This window comes from Natator depressus, chromosome 27 (assembly GCF_965152275.1).
Source record: "Natator depressus isolate rNatDep1 chromosome 27, rNatDep2.hap1, whole genome shotgun sequence".
Taxonomy (NCBI): domain Eukaryota; kingdom Metazoa; phylum Chordata; order Testudines; family Cheloniidae; genus Natator; species Natator depressus.
In genome coordinates this window covers 4,020,417-4,040,179 of record NC_134260.1, presented here as the reverse complement: position 1 = coordinate 4,040,179, position 19,763 = coordinate 4,020,417, and positions in this window count along the sequence as shown.

Below are 19,763 nucleotides of genomic sequence, written 5' to 3'. Positions count from 1 at the left end.
AGTGCAAGACTCTGTACTTGTCCTTGTTGAACCTCATCAGATTTCTTTTAGTTCAATCCTCCAATTTGTCTAGGTCACTCTGGACCCTATTCTCCAGTGTATCTACCTCTCCCCCCAGTTTAGTGTCATCTGCAAACTTGCTTTGGGTGCAATCCACCCCATCATCTGGATCATTAATGAAGATGTTCAACAAAACCAGCCCCCAGACAGACCACTGGGGCACTCTGCTGGATACTGGCTGCCAACTAAACATCGAGCCGTTGATCACTGCCCGTTGAGCCTGACGATCTAGCCAGGTTTTTATCCACCTTATAGTCCATTCATTCAATCCATACTTTTTTAACTTGCTGGCAAGAATACTGTGGGAGACTGTATCAAAAGCTTTGCAAAAGTCAAGATATATCATGTCCACTGCTTTCCCCATATCCACAGATCCAGTTATCTTATCATAGAAGGCAACCAGGTTGATCAGGCATGACTTGCCCTTGGTGAATCCATGTTGACTGTTCCCGATCACCTTTCTCTCCTCCAAGTGCTTCCAAATGGATTCCTTGGGGATTCCATGATTTTTCCAGGGACTGAGGTGAGTCTGTAGCTCCCCAGATTCTCCTTCTTCCCTTTTTTTAAGATGGGCACTATATTTGCCTTTTCCCAATCATCTGGGACCTCCCCCAATCGCCACGAGTTTTCATAGAATCATAGAATATCAGGGTTGGAAGGGACCTCAGGAGGTCATCTAGTCCAACCCCCTGCTCAAAGCAGGACCAATCCCCAATTAAATCATCCCAGCCAGGGCTTTGTCAAGCCTGACCTTAAAAATATGTAAGGAAGGAGATTCCACCACCTCCCTAGGTAACACATTCCAGTATTTCACCACCCTCCTAGTGAAAAAGTTTTTCCTAATATCCAACCTAAACCTCCCCCACTGCAACTCGAGACCATTACTCCTTGTTGTGTCATCAGCTACCACTGAGAACAGTCTAGATCCATCCTCTTTGGAACCCCCTTTCAGGTAGTTGAAAGCAGCTATCAAATCCCCCCTCATTCTTCTCTTCCACAGACTAAACAAGCCCAGTTCCCTCAGCCTCTCCTCATAAGTCATGTGTTCCAGTCCCCTAATCATTTTTGTTGCCCTCCGCTGGACATTTTCCAATTTTTCCACATCCTTCTTGTAGTGTGGGGCCCAAAACTGGACACAGTATTCCAGATGAGGCCTCACCAATGTCGAATAGAGGGGAACGATCACGTCCCTCGATCTGCTGGCAATGCCCCTACATATAAATCCCAAAATGCCATTGGCCTTCTTGGCAACAAGGGCACACTGTTGACTCATATCCAGCTTCTCGTCCACTGTAACCCCTAGGTCCTTTTCTGCAGAACTGCTGCCGAGCCATTCGGTCCCTAGACTGTAGCGGTGCATTGGATTCTTCCATCCTAGGTGCAGGACTCTGCACTTGTCCTTGTTGAACCTCATCAGATTTCTTTTGGCCCAATCCTCTAATTTGTCTAGGGCCCTCTGTATCCTATTCCTACCCTTCAGCGTATCTATTTGATTTAATTGGGGATCGGTCCTGCTTTGAGCAGGGGGTTGGACTAGATGACCTCCTGAGGTCCCTTCCAACCCTGATATTCTGTGATTCTATGATTCTATAGCTCTCCTCCCAGTTTAGTGTCATCTGCAAACTTGCTGAGGGTGCAATCCACACCATCCTCCAGATCATTTATGAAGATATTGAACAAAACAGGCCCGAGGACCGACCCTTGGGGCACTCCATTTGATACTGGCTGCCAACTAGATATGGAGGGTCTTCACAGGGTGTGTGTGTGGAGAAATACAGTAAAGGTTGTGAGGTTTTCAGATATGGTAGTAATGGGTGCATATAAGGACCATAGATAGAGAAGCTCCCTGTCATGCTTGGAAGCAGAGGAGAACATGGATAAAACCCTAAGAAATTGGCCAAGGGCTGGAGTGGGATTCAAGTGGGCCTTCTGCCAGGCGTGGGGGAGACACCTTCTTCCGGTCTCCTTGCACCCTAGACGCCGAGTGCCTGTAGGCAGAATAACCCCCTTTGCTCTCTTTCTGGTTGTGTGTGATTGATCTGTGGGTTTCCACCCTGTCGGCTTCTCTGCTCCAGCTGCTGTGGGTCCCTGGTTCTAAAACCAAGCAGTGAAATATGGATCCAGTCATTTGAACCCTTTTAATAGGGAAAAAATCAAGGAAAGGGAGTCTTTAAAACTTCCATTATATTTAATAACTGTCAGATGCCGGCTGATATCTACAGGCACTTCCCAGGCCACAGCCTAAGTGCAGTAGTTAAAGAGTATTCCCAAGGCAATTAATGTAATGCCTCAACAATGGGAGCACTGACAGTTTTATGGCTAGAAACAAGGAAGTTCATAATGTCAGCCGTAAACCGATAGCCATCAGGAGCGGACTATTCCAAGCAGCAAGTGCATGGATGACAGCCAGGAAGGCTTCAGCAGATTGGCACAATTAAGTTTCAGGGGTGGGGGAAAAGGACTTGGAATGGCTCACTGTGTCAGTGCCTTTCTATGCTCAGTAGGGTGACCAACTTTCTAATCGCACTGTCCCGTCCCTTCTCTTCGCCCTGCCCCCACTCACTCCATCCCCCATCACTTTCACCGGGCTGGGGCAGGGGCAGGGGTGTGTGTGGGGTGAGGGCTCTGGCTGGGGGTGCTGGCTCTGGGGTGGAGCCGGGGATGAGTTGTTTGGGGTGCAGGAGGTGGCCCAGGGCTGGGGCCGGGGGTTGGGGTGTAGGAGGGAGTGTGGGCTCCAGGAGGGGGTTGGGGTGTAGGACAGAGCTCAGGTTTGGGGCAGAGGGTTGGGGTGTGGTGGGGGTGCAGGCTCCAGGAGGGAGTTTAGGTGACGGAGGGGGCTCAGGGCTGGGGGTTCAAGATGCAGGCTCCAGCTGGGTAGTGCTTACCTCAGGTGGCTCCCAGAAGCAGCCAGCATGTCTGGCTTCTAGGTGGAGGGGCCAGGTGGCTCTGCATGCTGGCCACGTCTGTAGGCGCCACCTCCACAGTTCTCATTGGCTGCAGTTCCCGGCCAATGGGAGCTGCAGAGCTGGCTGTCAGTGTGGGGGCAGTGCACAGATTCCCCCATGGCTGCCCCCACACCTAGGAGCAAGACGTGCCGGCTGCTTCTGGGAGCCACGTGGAGCCTGCTGCACTTCCCACTGGACTTTTAGCGGCCCGGTCAGCAGTGCTGACCTTAGCCACCAAGGTCCCTTTTTGACTGAGCATTCTGGTTAAAAAGTGGTATCAGAGATTTCTGCTCTGTAGTGTATCTGTTCTCAAATGAGTCTAAATTAGCTCTTTTATTATCCCAGGAAGAGAAAAAAGACCAACCAACCAACTCTCTCTAATTATTGGGCTTTGGAACCCATGTCCCCTGTCTAGCAAGTACTATTCAGTTGAGGGTGAGTCACTCCATCAGGGTATGCCAAGTACAGTTTTGCTGCCCTTGGTTCACACAACAAGGATAACAACGCTTTATTACTCCTGCCCCAATAACAAGGATACTGGGGATCCAACACCAGCTACAAGTGACCATTTGGACAAGCAGTCCCATCATATAAAAGAGTATAAAAATATTGCTCGGGGATGCAGGAGTGAAATCAGGAAGGCCAAATCAAACCTGGAGTTGCAGCTAGCAAGAGATGTTAAGAGTAACAAGAAGGGTTTCTTCAGGTATCTTAGCAACAAGAAGAAAGTCAAGGAAAGTGTGGGCCCCTTCCTGAATTAAGGAGGCAACCTAGTGACAGAGGATGTGGAAAAAGCTAATGTACTCAACGCTTTTTTTGCCTCTGTCTTCACGAACAAGGTCAGCTCCCAGACTACTGCACTGGGCAGCACAGCATGGGTAGAACGTGACCAGCCCTCTGTGGAGAAAGAAGTGGTTCAGGACTATTTAGAAAAGCTGGACGAGCACAAGTCCATGGGGCCGGATGCGTTGCATCCGAGAATGCTAAAGGAGTTGGCGGATGTGATTGCAGAGCCATTGGCCATTATCTTTGAAAACTCATGGCGATCCGGGGAAGTCCCGGACGACTGGAAAAAGGCTAATGTAGTGCCCATCTTTAAAAAAGGGAAGAAGGAGGATCCTGGGAACTACAGGCCAGTCAGCCTCACCTCAGTCTCTGGAAAAATCATGGAGCAGGTCCTCAAGGAATCAATTCTGAAGCACTTAGAGGAGAGGAAAGTGATCAGGAACAGTCAGCATGGATTCACCAAGGGCAAGTCATGCCTGACTAATCTAATTGCCTTCTATGATGAGATAACTGGCTCTGTGAATGAGGGGAAAGTGGTGGACGTGTTGTTCCTTGACTTTAGCAAAGCTTTTGACACGGTCTCCCACAGTATTCTTGCCAGCAAGTTAAAGAAGTATGGGCTGGATGAATGGACTATAAGGTGGATAGAAAGTTGGCTAGATTGTCGGGCTCAATGGGTAGTGATCAATGGCTCCATGTCTAGTTGGCAGCCGGTATCAAGTGGAGTGCCCCAAGGGTTGGTCCTGGGGCCGGTTTTGTTCAATATCTTCCTAAATGATCTGGAGGATGGTGTGGATTGCACCCTCAGCAAGTTTGCAGATGACACTAAACTGGGAGGAGAGGTAGATACGCTGGAGGGTAGGGATAGGATACAGAGGGCCCTAGACAAATTAGAGGATTGGGCCAAAAGAAATCTGATGAGGTTCAACAAGGACAAGTGCAGAGTCCTGCACTTAGGATGGAAGAATCCCATGCACCGCTACAGACTAGGGACCGAATGGCTCGGCAGCAGTTCTGCAGAAAAGGACCTAGGGGTTACAGTGGACGAGAAGCTGGATATGAATCAACAGTGTGCCCTTGTTGCCAAGAAGGCCAATGGCATTTTGGGATGTAGAAGTAGGGGCATAGCCAGCAGATCGAGGGACGTGATCGTTCCCCTCTATTCGACATTGGTGAGGCCTCATCTGGAGTACTGTGTCCAGTTTTAGGCCCCACACTACAAGAAGGATGTGGAAAAATTGGAAAATGTCCAGCAGAGGGCAACAAAAATGATTAGCAAAAAGAAAAGGAGGACTTGTGGCACCTTAGAGACGAACCAATTTATTTGAGCATAAGCTTTTGTGAGCTACAGCTACAGCTCACTTCATCGGATGCATCCGATGAAGTGGGCTGTAGCTCACGAAAGCTGATGCTCAAATAAATTGGTTAGTCTCTAAGGTGCCACAAGTCCTCCTTTTCTTTTTGCGAGTACAGACTAACACGGCTGTTACTCTGAAAAATGATTAGAGGACTGGAACACATGACTTATGAGGAGAGGCTGAGGGAGCTGGGATTGTTTAGTCTGCAGAAGAGAAGAATGAGGGGGGATTTGATAGCTGCTTTCAAGTACCTGAAAGGGGGTTCCAAAGAGGATGGATCGAGACTGTTCTCAGTGGTAGCAGATGACAGAACAAGGAGTAATGGTCTCAAGTTGCAATGGGGGAGGTTTAGGTTGGATATTAGGAACAACTTTTTCACTAGGAGGGCGGCGAAACACTGGAATGCGTTACCTAGGGAGGTGGTGAAATCTCCTTCCTTAGATATTTTTAAGGTCAGGCTTGACAAAGCCCTGGCTGGGATGATTTAGTTGGGGATTGGTCCTGCTTTGAGCAGGGGGTTGGACTAGATGACCTCCTGAGGTCCCTTCCAACCCTGATATTCTATGATTCTGTGATTCTATGATCATGCTGAGAGAGATTTTGTGTGTGTGTGTTTCACGGATTCATAGTCCATTTCTCCTACAAGAATTAACTGTCATTGCTAATTCTAGTGACAATTACACTGTCCTACAGAAAAACAAAATGTATCCAGACACTCACCAGCTGTTATCTGGTAACAGAATGAAACTAATGTAACTCTCCAGGCATTCTCATTATACTCAGTATTTCCCAGGAGAGGTCACTGAGACATTTCCCTACTGTTCCTGATCAACCTGCCCCAGCTGGGCCCCGGTCCTCAATACTAGATACAGAGTCAGCTGTTGTTGGTGGCAGGAGACCTGAATGGGAATCATCTTGACAGTGCTACTCAGAATTCTGAACAGAATTATGCGCTTCTCTTGGTCATGGTGAATTCACTGAAATTGGCAGGTTTGATCCACTGTAGAAACAGTTCAATAACTGTTCCCGGGAAATCCAAAGAACAATTACAGCGTTTCAGCTATTATGGCTTATCGTATTCGCTGTCATAAAAGCCAGTTAACAAACACCCACGGAAACTCATTGCCAGGAGAGACAGTTCCAATTCACCAGCTCTACAGCTGAAATCTTTTATCCCAGACATTGTATCTGAGCTCAGAGAAGACAAGAGAATAAACAGGCAGAATACGCCATGGTTGTAAAGCCTTTGCTAACCCTTCAGCAAAAAGGCCTGCTCATCTAAGCAGCACTTTAAAGGGCAACCGCAACTGGAGAATCACAGTTTCTGACTGAAAATTCTGTACCTAACGCAGCGACAGGTAGTATCTAAGACAAGTAGAACTGGATTCACTCTGTACTTAGTCAGTTTCAGTCTTTCTCACTAAACAGTCAAGGTTTTATCATTATTCCTTGTACTGTAGTGCCTAGAAGCTCCAGCTGAGATCAGTAGCCCACTGTGTTCAGCACTGTATATGCACATAAGAGACTGTCCCTGCTTCAAAGAGGTAGATAGACAAGGGGAGGGGAAACAGCGGCACAGAGAGCAACCAGCATATAGTCAAAGAGCAGGCTAGTAACTGAGCTGCAAAAAGAACTCAGCTGAGCTATCAGCTACCGCTGTCATTAGTTAGTCACTGACTACTGACACCGCCCTCATTGTGACCTTCGTCATGGGGCAGCAGAAAAATGCATCTAAATGTTTTTATAAAGCCATTTTTAAAAGAAGAGGTGATCCTATTTAAAGCAGGAGTATGGATCAAAAACGGGAACACGCATGGCTCTGCCAAAGACCCTACCAGAGGGCTTCACAAGGGCAAGTGAAATATGATTGGTTGAGAGGGGAAGTGATTTGTTTAAAACTCTTTTTGATGTTGGCCACCCTTACTTAATTCAAACACCCAATGATCAGTGGGCGAAAACAGATCTTTGTTAAAATGCATCGTTCCCTAGGCTGAGGGTGCTTATAGGTATTTCATAGACACTACAGAAAACAGTCTTGCTGTGCAAAATACACATTGTCAAACAAGACAAAATGATGTCCTCCTCCGACCTCCCACCACCGACCCTCCACAAAAAGAGAAACAGAAACTACAGTGGTGATTGTCTGAATCAATACAGGACCGTGTCCACTGGCAATTCCTTCTGGACAAGACTTTCTCCCCCCGTGTCCATACCACGGCATAGACAGGGCATATCCTATCCTTGACTCTTCGTTGTGGTGCTGTTTGAAGTCCTCATTGCCCACTGATTTCTGATCTTTCATCCCTTGAATGTTTACTCAGCATTTGTTATTTAGTTCTCCTAGAGCCCCGACAGTGCACTAGGTACTTTACAAATAGGCCTGAGGGTAAACATTTGACAATCTAGATGATTCTAGATTAAGCTCTAGCTTGAACTAGTTCAACTCACCCTGGAGGAAGTGCTCTCCCCAATCTTCATAGGGTGTCTACTCCACATAGCCAAGTTTGGAGTAGGATCAGGGCCCAAATCCCTACCCCCCTCCCACATTGCAAAGGAACCTTTTGATCTGAGGGGGAGAAAATTGAGGCCCAATTTTGTTCCTGTTGCAGGCAATGGAAACCTTGCTGTGTTTCAAAAGGAGTAAGACCTGGCTTTCAGAGAATTCAAGATTAGGTGTTGTCTGGTGTCTTCCCAAAGAAATAGCAACATGTCTGTTATGACCTACATACCCAGCCCTCTATGTATAGGGTTATGAAGCTTTTGATTGCTTCCCTGTCCCAGGAAATATCTGTATTTCCCTGGGTGAAGCAAGAGTTTATCAGAAGATTTGACCCCCCACGCCATCATTGTGGGTGGGAACTCAGATAATCACAGGGGAGTTTTCATTAATCTAACTATTTTTGCAGAGAATTAAATCCATTTTGCTGCGTCAATTGACCCCTGGGGTTAGATTTCTCTGACTTACTGAAAACACACAAATCAGCTGGTGCAGATTAGATTCATCCCGGGGCGTGAAAGGAATTTGCATTTATATAGCACCTTTCAAACCCAAAGGATACCACAGGACTTTGCAGACTCCTGTCCTTAGCTGTTCTTAAAAACAGAGCTCTGCACTGGAGCTGGATGAGTGAAGTTACTCAGACTGGAAGTCACATGCGAATGTTGGGAATGAACAGGCCTTTATGCAGCAGTAGGATGTTATGTTTTATGGCATACATACAAAGAAACTGATTAAAAACCTCTTGCTGGAAGGCTGTAACATGACACTACTTTATTTCATAGAATTCAAAAACAGAACACACAAGAACCATAAAACAGAAAGAGACAAAGCAGGCTGCTCCCTAAGGCAGAGACGCACAACCTACTTAGTGACTGTTCCTGGGCAGGAACAGGCCCAGATCGCACACTTCCTTACAGAGTCCCCTACCCTGCAAGCAGGATCAGGAAACTTGTGTCACTGCCAGGGGTCTCGTCTGTAGCTCAGGGTTGAGTTAATGGGAACATTCAAGCTAAAACATGTGATGGCTCACTAGTGAAGACAAGCCCCCAGAGGAAGGGAGCAGCAGAGCAGAGCCAGTGGCACCTCCCCAGCACTGCTTTTTCCTCAGTTAATTTGTTGTTCAAAATTAGCCGGCAAAAAATTTCATGGAGTAGTTCTTGGTTGGCAGCTTGTTCAAGACCCGCTCAATGAAATATTTGACTTTGGAAATTCAAGCTGTTTTGATTGCTTATATAGATGTAAGCAGAGTCAGGATGAGCTCTACCCTGACATCTGGTGGCGAGTCATGGTGGGTTGTGGAAAAGAACTTCAGGAGCTGATCTCATTTGCGTAGACACACCCACCCCATTTAGATGGTCACTTTGGCTGCTGTAGGAGCCCCAATTTCTCTGTTATTGGGGCAGGAATAAACTGTTATTATCCTGATTATGTGAATCAAGGACAGTGGAACTGTACTTGGCCTTTTGTTATGATGGAGGGACTCACCATCAACTAAGCAGCACTCGCTAGGCAAGGGTCATGGGTTCCAAAACCCAGTGAACAGAGAGGCTGGAGATAGGTATTGATGGCTGGTGGTATGGGGCCCCTGATGAGGGCCTTACATGCTAACTGCACTTTCTCCTCTCTTGTCTGTAGAACATCAGAGCTAATTTTGATTCTATTAGGAGTCTAATCATAGGCTGCAAAGCTGAATTCACATTGGGCCAATGGTGCACCAGCACTGAAGCTCCCCTATACAAGCTGAAATCATGAAAGAGCTAAACTTACTAAGAGCTGAAATCACTGAGTGTTTTGTTAAGTAGTGGGGGAGCCTGAAGATATAGGGGAGAGCAGTTTGCAGGACTGCTGGAGTGGCTCATGGGACGGCTGGTGGAGTGGAGCGATTTGTGGGATGGCTGGTGGAGTGGAGCGGAGCCCTATGAAGAGGTGGGGTGATTGGCTTTGGGCCATGTAAGGTGCCCCTTAACCCCCACCCCCATCTCCACCCAAGTTGGGAGGTAAAACTCTGCAGATAAACTTTCAAACTCTGGGGCTGCCCTGACCAGGGGCAGAGACTTTTGGGGTGTTGGACTTTTGGGACTTTGGGTGATTTTGGGTTGCAGAACTCAAGAACCAAAGGGAAAGGACACGCCCCAGTTTGCTTGGGGTGGGTTTTTTGCTCATGGGTTGTGTTATGAATCCTGTTGGTGGTGTTTCCCCAACATAATGCCACATTGTTTCTCTCTGTTATTAAAAGGCTTTTGCTACACTCAGACTCTGTGCTTGCGAGAGGGGAAGTATTGCCTCTTGGAGGCGCCCAGCGGGGGTGGTATATATTTGTCCCAGGTCACTGGGTGGGGGCTCGAGCCAGTTTTGCATTGTGTTATTGGAATGGAACCCCTAGATATTGAACCCGGCCCTTGTTGCTGCCAATTCTGATGGGCAGAAGGGTTACATAGGTCACATGATATTGTTTCTGCTTCCTGACTGGATGGGTGGGGCTTCTGGTGCAGATATTCTTGACTTCAAATTCACCATTCCTTTTCTGTGAATCTTCTCCAACGTTCCCCCAATATTCACTGTGTCACTGAATGTTCCTGCTAGAAAACCTGCTTGTTAGAGCATCTGTGGAAGGTGAAGATGGCTCACACAAACACTTTTGCAGCCCTCATGCAGCTGCAGGTATAAAAGCCAGTTTAGACCTATTCTTTGTTTTCCTCCGCTCTGTACAACATGAAAGAATTTTCTCCATCTGTCCCTGAGGTCAAATGGACCTTTTGGGGACAAAATCTGGGCATGCCTTGAGAAACAAACACCAGCCGTGACCATTATTCCATTCTGAACACCTGTTCTGTGAAAGATCATCTCCTAACACATCCTATGGGCAGCAGCTATGCCCCAAAGAAATGATTGTAGTTAGATGCCAGCAGAGACCCAATTTTACCTGTCTATGTGTCCAGCTTCTAAAAAGAATTGCACTACAACTAACATCTATTTCTTCCAGGATCTGACTGCCTATCCAGTCAGGTAAACAGCAACTTGTAAGACCTTCTGTCGTAGCGTCCTCTGGAGACTTTATTAATGTTACAGGTGTTTCCTCTTTAGCACGATTGAACTGGATTGAAGTCGTCTATCTACCCATCTCATACTCATCGCAGCAAGTGACTCATCTGCTAGCAAGTGACCCCGAAGGTAGGCTAATGCACATACTGAGAGAAAGACAGGCTAGCCATGTGATGGGACCCCAGGAAGATCTGAAGCTTTGCTTTTTAGTAGCAGTAAAGGGATCTGCACAGATAACCCAGGCAGAGCTCTTAAATGCCTCTCGTTTTACTGTGCCTGCTTTTTCTGGTGCATTGATTAGTCCTTGCTCCTGTGAATAAACTTACTTGGCAGGATATAAAGAGCAAAGTCTCATTTATACTGACAACGCCTCTTCTCTGCTGCCAGACACTACGGGCTCATATACACGGAGCAGCAATGGACAGGTGTGACCCAGCTGGCGTGCACTGAAAGTTCCCGAGTGTGTTAATGTAGGACTAGTGCGTTTTCTAGTGCACAAACACCATGTTGGCACAAGCTAGAGAAGTTATAGTGCACGCCAAGGGGGTGTACCCGGGTCAGTGAGTGTGCAGCTCGGTAAGGTGCTTTAGAAATCATACCCTCTAGTACACGTTGCTGGGCTGCATAGACAAGCCCTGAAAGTACGGCTACACAGTGCTAAGACAGCCATGGCTCGCCCAGGCCAGCTGACTTGGGCTCGGGGCTGAAATATTGCGGTGTAGATGTTTGGGCTTGGGCTGCAGCCTGGACCTTGGGACCCTCCCCCCCTCGCAGGGTCTCCCCGAGCCTGAATGTTTGCACACAAATTTTTAGCCCTGCCACCCTGAGCCCTGCAAGCCCAAGTTAGCCAACCAGGGCCAACCGCGGCTATGGCATGACTCTTTTTCCCATGTGCGCGATGTACCCTAAGAGCCAGATTTTGAGAATTCCTAGTTAAGCACTGGAACGCTATTGAAAATCTGGGATGCAGGCCTCATATGGGGCTGCACAGAAGGGGTATGTGCATCTCCCCCTTGTGGCACATAGTAGCTTGCCTGCCCCAGTGAAGCCGAAAGGAGAGGGGTCTCTGCATTCCCCGCCCCCCCGCCACCATGTCCAGGAAGGTGTATGAGGACAGGCTGGGCCTGGAGAGAATAGCTCATGAGGGGAGATGGGTGATGTGACACCTGTTTTGAGACAGGAAGTGAGGCAGCAAACTTTTGCTAATTGAAGCGACAAGAGGAATATTATAATAATAACAACTATTAATTGTTTGTATTCTGGAAGTGTCTTCCATGTCTAGATCCATCAACACACCCAGGAAGACCTGCCCCAAAGAGCTTAGCGCTTGTCCACACAGAAACGAGAATTGAAATCACGAAATCACTTGTGAATCACACAGTTCCTTACTTCGGTGCAAATCTGTGCAGTGGATTTCAGATTATTTTGGATTAAGTGTGGCCTAGTTCGACAGAGTCAGTAACAGAAAAAACACCGTAAGAATAAAATGGCAAACAGCAAACAAAGAATACAATTTAATGGGAAGCTTTAGCCTCGTTTTCAGAGGCGTTGGGCACATATCTGAAGTCAGTGGAAATTAGGGATCAGGCCAATTGCCTATTTTTAAAAATTCAATAAATACACATTAATTCTACTTGAGCACCTCCTCTGTCTATCGAGGCTCCTATATCATGTCCTCCACCATGGTATCTGATCACCTCAAGCTATCCATTATCAGCTGGCCAATTTGATCCTGGCATCACAGCGGAGGTGGGTCCGGAGGAGGGATCTGAAGGCAGACAAGGGAGTGGGTTTATGGATCAGTTCAGGGGGCATAATTCAAGCAGCAGAGCGCAGTTTAGCCAGGATAATGGGGCCAGCGTCACGGGATCCTCCATGCCCGCAAGAGGCCAGGAGCTCGATTTGACATCTCCTTTAACATACGGCAGCCCCAGCAGCCCGGCGCCCACGAGAACCACACTGGGCCTGGGTGCAGTATTGGTTTTGAGAAGAGCACCACCTAGTGAACTCTTCCACTTCCTGCAGCACCCGCAGTTTTCTTGGGCAGTGGTCGCATTGCAGGATGTTCGAACTGATGGAGCAGACCATGCTGCCAAGGACCCACCCTCTTACGTGCATTATCATCCCCTCCAGACTGGGATGCATTCGAAAGAACTAGACTTTGCATCTGATTTGCCATCTGTTACGAATAGCCCTGCTGTGTATCGTGGTAGTATTTTGCTGAAGTTTGCCCACATCCCTGGCCTAGTCACGTGAGCCGGTGCTCATTACGGTGACTCCACCAAAAAGCAAACAAACCATTTCCTGACGTTGGAATGAGAGGAAAGCAGCCACTTCCTTGTGCTGCACAGCGCTCAGTGTGACTGCCAGGAGCCACACGAACCAGCTGGGCTGAACGAGCAGCACTGTGCAGGGGCTGGCAAAGCAGCCGGTAGAGCCCTGCCCCGAGACTGGGATCCCACAGGACCCATGCCCTGATAGCGGGAGTGACTAAAGTGTACTTTGTGCCGGGTGGGCAAAAGACCCAGATTGCAGGGATTTGTGGGAAAACAAAATGCAAATTTAGCTAGACCTGCTCTTTGAACTTGACCTTATTATTGATCACGTGGTCTGAGCCGCTTTTTAAAATTTACTTCTATCAAAAACCTAGTGCTATGAGCAGTTTCTCTGTTAAATGGTTTTCAAAAAGCAATAATACTCCTGACACATCAATAAATAGAACGATATGTTTCAAAGTTCTAAAAACGGCACTTAAGCAATTGAAAAAAATCCAGTTTTTTTAAACAACTTACTTTTTATAACCATTAAAAAAAAAAAAACCTCTGCAAAACAATTTTGCCTTAGAAGGTGCACTTTGTTTTGACGTGCTGGGTGAGATACACATGACAGCAGCTTGTCATCAATCGAATTTATTTAGCAAGTTTTTTAGAAGAAAGGTTTTAATCCTTAAATTTAAGCGGGGGATAGAAAGAGATTTGATCTCTATTATAACTGAAGTTAAAGTATTTTTACATGATTTAAGCAATATTTGTTTTATTCTTTTAGTGCTAAATTGTGTCTGAATTCCATTTATATATATGTAAAAAACAACCTTTTTTTCTGTGGCATGGGGAAAATCTGTCTCTTTTGCGGGCTCTAAGGTTTGCGAAGGTGGGAATCGGATTAAAAATGCAAGAAATAATACGGGAGCAGGTACTGCGGGGAGGGACGGGAGAGGTATTAAAAAAAATAGTCCCATGCAGGTGTAACCCATGCCGGCTTGGTGTGGCTCTGTCCCCCACTAGTGGCACCTAGCCCAGCTAGCGATGGATGAGTCTGCTTCAGCCTTAGCGAAGCACCATGTGCTTTTTAGCTCAGGCAGTAGAGGCTCAAGCATTTAGCTCGAGATCCCAAGGTCTGATCCTGCCCGCCAACAACCAGGGTCTGTTGGCATTACACAGAGGTCTAGCAGGCTACAACTAGCACTTTACCACTTCCCTCATTCATAGCACTTCCTGAAATCAGAGTACATAGCTTCAGATGACTTTCTAAGATGTTCAGCCCTTGGAATGAAGTGACTCCTTTCACTAACGAAGTAGCTGAGAAGTGGCAATCTGGCCTAGAGAACTGAGTGCCTGTAGCCAGGAACTCTGCTTTGATCCCAGTTCTGCCACTGGATGAGTTTGAGCAAAATCACTCCAATTTTTAGAAGTGGCCTCCAATTTTGGGTGCCTTGTTTTGGGGGGTGGGAGAGACCCAGGGTGCTGAGCACCCAGAGCTCATGTTTCCAAGTCTTGCATTGTTTTATTAAAGTTCCAGCTCCTGGAGTCAGGGGATTATATAAGAATCAGCATGTTTATTTTAAAACTATTGTTCTCCCCATCGTGGTTGTGGAGAAAAGATCCCATACCATAAGGCCAATAAAAGGAAACCAAAAAATATAAAATCTCAATATTTTTAAGCCAATCTCATGATTTTCTGGGGCCTGACTAATTAGTTTTTGAACACTTGGGTTGGGCCATATACCGTCACACTGACTTCAATCCACCTGGTCCTGTTGGATCAGCTGTTCCAATCGCAGCAAGACAAATGCCTCCTCCCATATCAGCCATTCTGATCTCTGCTCACTGTGAAGAGCTACTTCAATGCTTCTCCTCTTTAACCATCCATGTCTGCCATTCCCACTTCCACCCATTGTTAAGACCTCATCTGCACCAGACCATCCATGTCCTCTCCTTCCATCTTCCCCAGGGATTATTTTCCTCTTCTATATTAAAAAGGATAGGCACAGGGATATGTTTTGTCTAAGGTCTGGTCTGCAGTACAAAGTTAGGTTGAGCTAACTACATCGCTCAGAGCTGCGAAAAATTTCACACCCTGTGTGATCCAGCTAAACCCCGGAGCAGACACCACTAAGTCAACAGAAGAATTCTTCCATCAGGGTAGCTACTGCCTCTCAGAGAGGTGGATTTACTACAGCGATGGAAGAACCCCTCCTGTCGCTGAAGAATGTGTCTATGCCACAGCAGTGTCACAGTAGGGTTTCTCATGTAGACATACTGTCACATTCTGGGGTGCAATTGGGACCAGTAAGGGGTTGTCTCATCACTTGCCCTATAGCCCTGGGTGCCCTGCAATGCTATTCTGCAGTAACTCCCAACCTGGGATGCTGACAGTCAGCAAGAAGCATGCAGGTCACGCCTTGAGTGTCTGTGTGCTTAGACAGCCCAGGATCAGCAGCTCTCAGCCCAGCAGCCCGGCTACAGCTGCACTCTGGCTTCCACCAGCCTCGGTTACACCCAGCAAGGTGACCCTAACACACTCCCAGTCCTGGATTTCCCCAAGAGTCCAGCCCTCTGCTGGACAGCTCAGAGAAATAATAAGGTTTGGTGCTCCTGTAAAGAGACAAAACCACTTTAAACATATCAGCTTAACCGGGGTAAATACACCCTTTCCCTTAAACACAGCACTGAGCTGGTTTATAGTAAAATAAAACAACTGTATTCGCAGTAGGACATAGGTTAAGCAAGGCTCAGTAACAGGAATAAAGGTAGGAAGGGTTACAAACAACAGTGAAAGGACGCATCTAAAATGCTAAAACTTACTCTAGCAAGATACAGGCTTTGTTCAGGACCATTTCTCTCCACAGTCATTCTTCTTCCCAGTCGTGGCTGACTATCCCTAGGTCGGGAACTTCCACAGAGGTACATGGTCCTGGCTTCCCTTCTCTTCCAGGGTGAAATATCTTTGCCTAAGCAGGTTTCTCACCTATATTCAGTTCCAGAGGCTTCAACACCCATTCCCCTTGGCGTAAGGATGTACCTTTCTCAGCGTACACGGCCTCTCGTTGTGTCTGTATAGTAGTGGATGCCCAAGATGGAGTCTGTCCTTGCTTAGATCTCCCAAGGTTCGATGGCCCACCCATGTGCTCAGCTAGCTCTGTCCACCAGGAAGCTGACCTCATGCCGGTCTGCCTTCCTGTGGGCTTCCGATCCCCTGTGTGTAAATGGGGCTTCCATTGCTTTGGAGGCTTGTCTACCAGGCTTAATTTACATAGGAGATAGGTAAATAGCTGCTGCCCTCCTGTCTGGGTGGGAACTGTTCCTTCCTTTGTTCAGCCACACACTTTTAAACCTACTATCAGTGAGTATTCATAATTCCACCTCTAGTGCTAATGCAGACAATGCACAATGAAATTAATCCCCAGCATGTGACAGGCATTCGTAAGAGACCTCACATGATAACTGACTGAATACAATATCAGTGTGACTCAATTGCTAATTATTTGAGGTTTAGACACCCCTCTCCCCATCTTTATAGCTCAAATAAAGTTTCTCTTCCCTGCTGGAGTAACTGTCTCTTCCTTGCCACACACCCCCCGCCACCCATTTGTTAGCTTGTTAGCTTTGTTTATCTGCTATGTAAATACATTCTCACTGTATTGCACAGCTCCATGGAAGTAACTGCTCGGGGGATAAATCACATTCCGTTGTTCGGGGAAGGGGGGTAACTCCTGTTTGGCTGGCAAACATTTTAAGAATTATAATTTCAGCTTGTGTCCATAACTTCGCACAAGTTGCTTGCACCTACGTGACACAGTGATGCTAATAACCAGTGAGTTATGAGCTTCCCAGTGACATACGGCGTGACCCCTTTGAGACACAGATTATAACAGTAGTGAGCTGAGGTACACTGGGTGGGTGAGACCAGCTGAAACGCACTGCTGGACACCAGGGTGCCCCTGCCCTCTGCCCTGGGGCTGTTCTTAATGTCACACTTACCCTGAGAAATGAGTCTCAGCTGGGCAGCCCTGTGACTATGGCACAGCTGTGACATTATCGGAAAAGCCCCAAGCTGCCCATCGGAATGCAGCTGTAGCAGTCCCTGACACTGAACCAGCCTCTTTCAATAGCAAGGCCCTTGAATAATTTTATTAGGCAATTAATATGCTGTATTAAAATGTCAGAATAAATCAGACTCGTAGAAATGTGGGGCTGGAAGGGACCTCGAGAGGGCCGCGAGTCCAGGCCCTGCACTGAGGTGGGACAAAGTAAACCTAGATCATCACTGACAGGTGTTTCTCCAGCCTGTTCTTAAACACTCCAGGGATGGTGATTCTACAGTCTCCCAGGGAAGCCCATTCCAGAGCTTAACTGCCCTGAGAGTTAGTAACTTTTTCCCAATATCTCCCCTAAATTTCTCTTGCTGCAGATTAAGCCCATTACTCCTTGTCCTACCTTCAGTGGAGATGGAGAACAACAGATCCCTGTCCTCTTCATAACAGCCCTGAACATACTGGAAAACTGTTATCAGGTCCCCCATCAGCCTTCTTTTATCAAAACTAAACAAGCCCCATTTTTTAACCTTTTCTCATAGTGCAGGTTTTCTAACCCTTTGATCATTTTTGTTGCTCTCCTCTGCATTCTCTCCAATTTGTCTACATCTTTCCTAAGTGTGGCGCCCAGAACTGGACACAGTACTGCGGCGGAGGCCTCCCCAGTGCCTAGTGGAAAGGGACAATTACCTCCCGGGTGTTACATACGACACTCCTGCTAAAACACCCCAGAATGAGATTAGCCTTTTCCACAACTGCACCACATTGTTGACTCATTCACTCTGGGATCCACTATCGCCCCCTGCTGCATTTCAGCAGTACTACCGCCTCGCCAGTTATACCCCATGTCCGCGCTGGGGATTTGATTTTTCCTTCCTACTTTGCATTTGTCTTCTTCAAATTTCACCCTGTTGATTTCAGACCAATTCTCCAATTTGTCCTGGTCGTTTTGAATTCTAATCCCATCCTGCAAAGGGCTTGCAACACCTCTCTGCTTGGTGTCATGCACTAATTTTACAAGCATACTCTCTACTCCATTATCCAAGTCATTAATGAAAATATTGAGTAGTACTGGACCAAGGAATGACCCCTGGGGAACCCCATTAGTTCCACACTCCCAGTTTGATAGCAAGCCATTGATAACTACTCTTTGAGTACAGTCTGTCACCCAGTTGTGCACCATCTTATAGCAATTTCATCTAGACCAGTGCTACTCAAAGTGGTGGTCCATGGACCGGTGCCGGTCCGCGAGCCATCGGCTGCCGGTCTCCGCGCACATTGGGGGAAAAAATTGCCGGTCCCCCACATCAGATAAGAAGCACTGCTCTAGGGCACATTTTCTTAGTTTGCTTATGACAATGTCACATGGGACTGTGTCCAAAGCCTTCCTAGTAATTCCAATACCTAGCTCCTCTCCTCAGGAGATCTCAAAGCGCTTTATGCCAGAGGTCAGCGTCATTATCCCCATTTTGCAAATGGGGAAACTGAGGCATAAAGCAATGCTGTGACTTGCCCAAAGTCACTTAAGCAGACTAGTGGCAGAGCCAAGACTAGACCCCAAGTCTTGTGAGTCCCAGCCCAGTGTGTTGTTCATAGCAGTAAGAGTCACAGTTTCTCTTCTCCCAGCTGGAGCCATGACAGAGTCTCTTTGAACTCAAGTTCCTGGGCAGCTTTAACTTTTTATTTAATATGAGGGGCCTTAACTTTCTCATCACGCAGGGAAGGGGCTTTTGAAGGGGAAAGAATCTGCTTTGAATCCTTTTATTTTACTTGCCTTCACATAGACCAGCCAACAGATGTCACAACCTACAGTACACGGGTGAGACGTCACCTGTGCAGGGCACATATTTGCATCCATTGCCAGTCCTATGAGTCATCCAACCTGTTCCGCTTACCAAGCATGCTGACAACAAAGTGCAATACTAGGATTCCTCTTCCCCCAGCCCTGAGGCCACGCCATTCATTGCTGGTGGCTCCTGCGTCATCCTGATACATGTCAGCTTCATGCCAAAAGGTTTGGAAAGCAAAGCGCAAATGAAAGGAACCCAAAAGTTACTTTTAAAAAATAATCGTAATTTTTAAAACAGTTTCAGCAATTTGGGAACCTGATTCGTGAGTTTTGAACGCCGAGGGTTGGTGACACTGAAGAGCAAAATCAGGCCTCCCACGCCCTCCTGACACGGGAGCGTTGCTGATGCAGAGAAACCAAAGCGGGCATGCGGAGAAGAGACGAGTGATTCCAAACCCACCAGCAAAACTACACTGCAATGTAAACCAAGGAGCACACTCATTACCACATGCTCAGCATGCAGGAGGAAAAGAATTCAGTGTTTGACTTTCAATTCCTGGGCATTGAGCATCTTTCAAAGGCACCCGAGCTTCCAGGCTCAGTCATAAAAGATAAACACACGAATCTCGGGAAGAGGGTACCAGTGCAGCGCGGAAGGCAGAATCGTTCTCATTCCCCATCCAACCCATCTCTCTTTTTTTAAAGTAAGTGATGCAAAAGAACATGAATCTACTGAACAGGAGGGAGAACTGCCAGTCCAGGGGATCCAATGCATTTCCTGGCCAGGGACAGAGCAAATCATATTAAACAAGCCAAGTACAGATGACAGCCTCCTAACAAAGATTATTTGCCTACGATAAAACAGGGAGGATGCCGGCAAGGTGTGGAATATTCATCAGCCCCAAGGATGGCTCCCAAACTTTCAGCATCTTGGGATGGTGCCAGGAGCCAGGAATGTCGGACGGATGGG